The 6,116-nt window shown below is 44.8% G+C and overlaps 1 long non-coding RNA gene across 1 annotated transcript; it reads left to right on the forward strand.

The window, feature by feature from the left end:
• Nucleotides 1-1,406: 1,406 nt before the first annotated feature.
• LOC306999022 lies at nt 1,407-3,562 on the forward strand. Its single transcript, XR_013797701.1, has 3 exons — nt 1,407-1,670; nt 2,924-2,944; nt 3,318-3,562. It is a non-coding gene; the product is annotated as an uncharacterized lncRNA (long non-coding RNA).
• The last annotated feature ends 2,554 nt before the right edge of the window (nt 3,563-6,116 follow it).

Below are 6,116 nucleotides of genomic sequence, written 5' to 3' on the forward strand. Positions count from 1 at the left end.
AAAAAAATTGTATTGTATACTGCTCTGTCATCGAAAATTCACTATGAGTATCTCCATTCTAAGCCGGGCATCTAACTTGTCTGTTAACGCTGGCCCACTCAGTGGCTAATTAAGTGACCCGTTTCAGCTAGACGAAGGGCGCTTGTCCAATCTCAGATTTGGGCATTTGGAACAGCAAAGGTCAGACATATTACCAAGCCTACTCAGGCTTCGTTCATCCACGCTTCACATAATTATCCTATAGCGGCTGCTAACGTCCTTTGGGTCGAAGTGGCGGTAAAACTTGTATGTGCTAAAAGCTCTGTTGCGTCACTAAGGCAGATCTTCTTGTCAGGCGGTCATTCTATCTCTGAACGTTTATCTGGCAATCAGTAGTCTCTAATTTCATGATTAAGGTCGCGCTCATTCCTGGCCACCCCAATGCCATATACGTGCTTTCAAGCTTTAGTCTTCAGGCTTCAGACGGCTTCACCTTCAGCAACCCGGATCCATCACCATGCCCTCCTCTAACAGAGATCATGTAAATTAAGTCAATCCAGCTAGACCATATTTCACTGAAGGCGTGGCTCCCAACACCGTAAAAGCTCAATACTTTAACTCCGTATTTGTTATAATGTTTCGTTCTCTTTTCAGATTCCTCTTATTTCCCATCCTGATCACGGCTGGTTGTTCCTTCCTCGTCTACAATTACGAAATCTATGTGGTGGTAGGTCTCCGGTGTCCCCAGGGCGTGTGCGAGGGGTTTGGCTCGGAAAGCCCCACAGTTATTTTCGTATAGGATGCCGTAATTGTCATTTGAGTGTGAGTGAAGTGCATAGTTTTTGTCTATCCCTCGGATGCAGTCAGGCTACTGCTCCCGGCACAGGGGCGGAGTTTCAACCGCTCGTACTACAGCTTCGCTTACCCCTCACAGACAAATTTCAAAACTTTTAGCTTGTTCAAATCAGAGTCAGTCAAAGACGGAGAGACCCAAGAAGTGTAAACATGTAGACCTCACTTCAGGATGGTTATTTCATGATTATGCAGCTTATTCGTAGTTTTCTTCATTGATTAGCTCATTCTGTAAATCATATTCCGGGGGCTGGACTCATGTATTTTAGGGTTTGTGATGCCACTAACCCGAGAGGAATGCCGCTCAGTCCCTCTCAGCGTTTGTCGTAGTCCTTAAAGCAATCTTGTTAAATGAAAATCTTCCATGGTTGACCTTGAGTATTGTAACTTTGCAGAATGTACTCTAGAATGATTCAAGTTATGTTATCACATTAACAATTTCAAAAATTAGCAATAAATTCTGTTCCTTCTCCTCTGATTAAATTCCTAAAAATCTGCCCAAGAGTCTCAGATCTCTATCCCCCCCCCTCCCCCCCCCTCCCCCCCCCCCCTCCCTCCCCCTCCCTCTCCCTATTTTCCAACCTAACGAAGCACCTCTATCTAAAGCCTGGTTCAGGGCTCATTTAGTTGCTGTCCTCAAAAGCTGCAGCCTATCTCCCTCCCAGTATACCGGACATTCCTTCAGGATCGGGGCAGCCACTACAGCAGCCGAACGCGGCATCTCTACTGCAGCCATCAAGATCCTAGGCAGATGGTCTTCCTCCTCATTCGAGTCATATATAAGACCTGATTCAAGAATCATCCTCGAAGCTCAGCAAGCTCTCCAGTAAATGGTCCAGGTAAATCCCTATGCAACTACTGGTGGTGGTGTCAAAAAAAAAAAAAAAAAAAAAAAAACCTGTGTGGCCCTGCGGCCTTGTCTCTGTGGTCTAGCAGACCGTGTTTGTCTCTGTTGTCTAACAGACCGTGTGGCCCTGCGGCCTTGTCTCTGTGGTCTAGCAGACCGTGTTCGTCTCTGTGGTCTAACAGACCGTGTGGCCCTGCGGCCTAGTCTCTGTGGTCTAAAAGGCCGTGTGGCCCGGCGGCCTTGTCTCTATGGTCTAGCAGACCATGTTCGTCTTTGTGGTCTAACAGACCGTGTGGCCCTGCGGCCTCGTCTCTGTGGTCTAAAAGGCCGTGTGGCCCGGCGGCCTTGTCTCTGTGGTCTTAAAGGCCGTGTGGCCCGGCGGCCTTGTCTCTGTGGTCTTGTAGGCCATGTGGCCCGGCGGCCTTGTCTCTGTGGTCTAACAGACCGTGTATGTCTCAGTGGTCTAACAGACCGTATATGTCTCTGTGGTCTAAAAGGCCGTGTGGCCCGGCGGCCTTGTCTCTGTGGTCTTGTAGGTCGTGTGGCCCGGCGGCCTTGTCTCTGTGGTCTTTAAGGCCGTGTGGCCCGGCGGCCTTGTCTCTATGGTCTAGCAGACCATGTTTGTCTTTGTGGTCTAACAGACCGTGTGGCCCTGCGGCCTTGTCTATGTGGTCTAAAAGGCCGTGTGGCCCGGCGGCCTTGTCTCTGTGGTCTTGTAGACCGTGTGGCCCGGCAGACTTGTCTCTGTGGTCTAACAGGCCGTGTATGTCTCAGTGGTCTAACAGACCGTGTATGTCTCAGTGGTCTAACAGACCGTGAATGTCTCAGTGGTCTAACAGAACGTGTATGTCTCTGTGGTCTGAAAGGCCATGTGGCCCGGCGGCCTTGTCTCTGTGGTCTAAAAGGCCGTGTGGCCCGGCGGCCTTGTCTCTGTGGTCTTAAAGGCCATGTGGCCCGGCGGCCTTGTCTCTGTGGTCTAACAGACCGTGTATGTCTCAGTGGTCTAACAGACCGTGTATGTCTCTGTGGTCTAGCAGACCGTGTTTTTCTCTGTGGTCTATCAGACCGTGTTCGTCCCGTTGTCTTAAAGGCCGTGTGGCCCTGCGGCCTTGTCTACTACACTCTACATGTTATCCTCAGGTTCCGTTTTAATTACGAAATGGGCTTCTATAATGTAGCTTCCAGCCTTATATGGCGTTCTATGTCCATAATTACCACGTTAACTCTTGTTCTTCTACTTTCTAGGAACTCCAGGACACAAGAATGGTGGGTCAATTTTAATTACCGTTTTGGGGGGTAGGCTCCGCCCTGGTGGAAGCATTATTCCACCTAATTTCTGGGGGTCGGCTGCGCCCCTGCCTTGATCTTCAGGCAGGATATGCAGAGTCCGGACCCTCAGATTGCGAGCTACGGACGGGGCCTACGCCAAAGAACTTTATTGCTTGCTGGGTTGTTAATAAATGGATAATTGTCACTATATCTACTCTCCCGAGTCTTTCTGGTAGAAATGGATGCTTAGCATAAACTTCTGCCGGGAAGACTTAATTGTTACGTCACTTTACCTTTATCTATCTATCCAATCACATTCCAATACTCGTGGTATAAAAGATTGGTCACTTACTCTTGTCTGAGTTCGCAGATGCTGACGCGCCAATTCACCACCATCCTCCCCTCCACCTCCAAGTGGAATCCTTCCCTCCATCCTCCCCACCACCACCAGGATGGTCCCTTCCATACCTCACAGGGGGTCGGCTGCGCCCCTGCCTTGATCTTCAGGCAGGATATGCAGAGTCCGGACCCTCAGATTGCGAGCTACGGACGGGGCCTACGCCAAAGAACTTTATTGCTTGCTGGGTTGTTAATAAATGGATAATTGTCACTATATCTACTCTCCCGAGTCTTTCTGGTAGAAATAGAGCCAGCCTCCAAAAGTGAAACCTGTCCTGTGATTTTTTTTTTGTTCTTATACATTAAGTGTCTGTTGTCTTTACATTCAAATAATAATGTTTCATATAATCTAGAATATATAGCATTCAATACAAAATGAGTAGCCTATCTCTCATATATTAAAATCGAGTTTTTATGTGAAAGATTTGCTTTGTTGATCATTAGAACCACACCAGGCATTTTAGTCATATTACAAAATAATTTATTTAGGCCAAACATAATATAACATCATAAACTGTGTCACTTCACCACGTGACAGCAGCAAGCAGGCTCCTGATTGGTTAACGTGGCGCGAATTGACGCAGAAGTTCAGATTTTTCAACTCGGACGGCAGACGCGAATTCGCGTCAAACGCATGAATCCACAAATAGCACTAACTAAATCATTCGCGCTTAACGAGCCAGACACTCAATTCGCGCGAACTTGAGGCGTATTCGAGTCTACCGCGCCGCACTCTACTCCTCATTCGAGCCGCAGGAATTTTTTACGCGCGTACGTGTCTTTGCATTGACTTAACATAGAAATCACCCGCGCCTGACACGCTATTCGCGTCCGGTGTGAACGCACCATAGTCATCTGACTTGAAGTTCAATGATAGGAAAGAAACAATGAATTAGTTGTTGTTAGTTCTCCATTTTCAGTGTATGTTTCATTAAAAAACGGAGGCAAAACAGCGATTAAAAGCCGTTTAGCTCGCGAGATGAGAAAAGTGACATCGGTTGCTATAGGTATCAGACAGAAAAGTTGATGCTAGCGATGTTAGGATTTCCTAACCTGAAATAAGATAGGATGAAGCAAGATAGGATTCCTAAAGTTATTTAGTATTTGCTTCAGTAATACCAATTGGGGAAAATCCTATCTTAGACTCTTCCTGTAATACGGCCCCTGATATCTAGCTAGCTATCCATCTGAGGGGAATAATGTTAATTTACACATCGTGTTTCAATCGCCAAATCAGTTGTATAGGCTACTTCATCTACATTCTTCACGAGAAACGGATTATGGCTCACAAAATGGATTAGCTATAGGCGAAATAGTAAAGTCCCACGTACTTTATACATGTTCTGCATTAATACCACAGTGAGTACAGGGCTAGGTAAGTTAGACCAGGGTTTGCAAAAGAGCCTTCACCGACCTGAGCTTAATGATGAGGGAATGGTGCCAGTAGATAACTCTTGCCTCTTGACATATTTTAAAAAGTGTCTAATGTCCATAATAGCAACAACAATGACAGTCAAGCCCTAAAGCTAAGTTAACCGATGGCTCTTTCAGGCTCTCTCCTCTGGTGCGCACTCTAAATACAAGCATGCTGTAACCATAGTAACTTTGATCTGCTTGAACACATTTTAATTGTCTTTAATACATGATTGATTCCGAAGGATAGATTAAAAGACCCGGTCATTTTTTTTTAATAAATAAAAAATTATTAAAAAATAATAACAATTATAAAAAAAAAAAAAAATTGAGATCCCGGGCTATAAAAAAAAACATCCGGGGCTTTAACGACGCGCCTGGACAAAGCCAGAGAGAAAGCAACATGAAAGACAAATAATAAAGCAATTGAATTGAAAAGGATAAAGGAAGGACCGTGGGAGCCAAGCCATGCAGTGTATTAGTGAATTGATAAAGCAAAAGCTTACAGCACCTGGTATTCCCAGGCGGTCTCCCATCCAAGTACTAACCAGGCCTGACCCTGCTTAGCTTCCGAGATCGGGCATGTTCAGGGTGGTATATGGCCGTAAGCGAGAGTCTCAGTCGATAGAGATATATTTAAAGAAGGGACACACACGAGGCTCGGCCCCCATTCACACACACGTCCCGGGCTGCAGCTGCAAGATGTCTTTATAAACTTTTTATTTTATTTATTTTTTATAAAATTCTTGATTCAATGAAAGCTGTCTCAATTTTAGAATATGTCGATTAAAATTTCGCAGCCACATTTAATATAAGTTTATATTCCGTTTAATTATTATCTTTTCATCAGCTCACAGTCCCTTACGATTCGTCACAAACCCCCATTTGGGAAACACTGAACTAGAATATTAAAAGAAACACATCGATCAGAATCCAATTAACAGCCCTGTGAATTCATCATATTTTTACAGATTAGTCCAAACTCGACGCTACAGTTCAGTAGGGGGCGGTAATTCAACAAGTGTCTTTGCCAACTGTCGACAATAACAGAAGAAGAAGAAGAACGACAACAACAACTCGAACTCTTTAGCTCTGTGTTGTTGTTTTTTTTATAGTTGGTTGTAGTTCAATTAAGTTGTTCTCATTGTTTCTTGGGAGCAATTTTAATGTCTTATAGTTGTCTCTTTGTAACTTAAATGGGTTCAGTGCTGCCTGGAAATTTATTTGTCCTTGTGTATCAGAACGTTTAACGTTAATTATTTCATAAAGGTAATTTATAGTTTCAGCGCCTCGCGCAATTATGCTTTACAATAAAATTGTTTACCTTCTCGATGTAGTTTATAATGTTTTATTGCTC

Source organism: Phoxinus phoxinus, assembly GCF_949152265.1.
Source record: "Phoxinus phoxinus genome assembly, chromosome: 5".
In the NCBI taxonomy this organism is placed as follows: domain Eukaryota; kingdom Metazoa; phylum Chordata; class Actinopteri; order Cypriniformes; family Leuciscidae; genus Phoxinus; species Phoxinus phoxinus.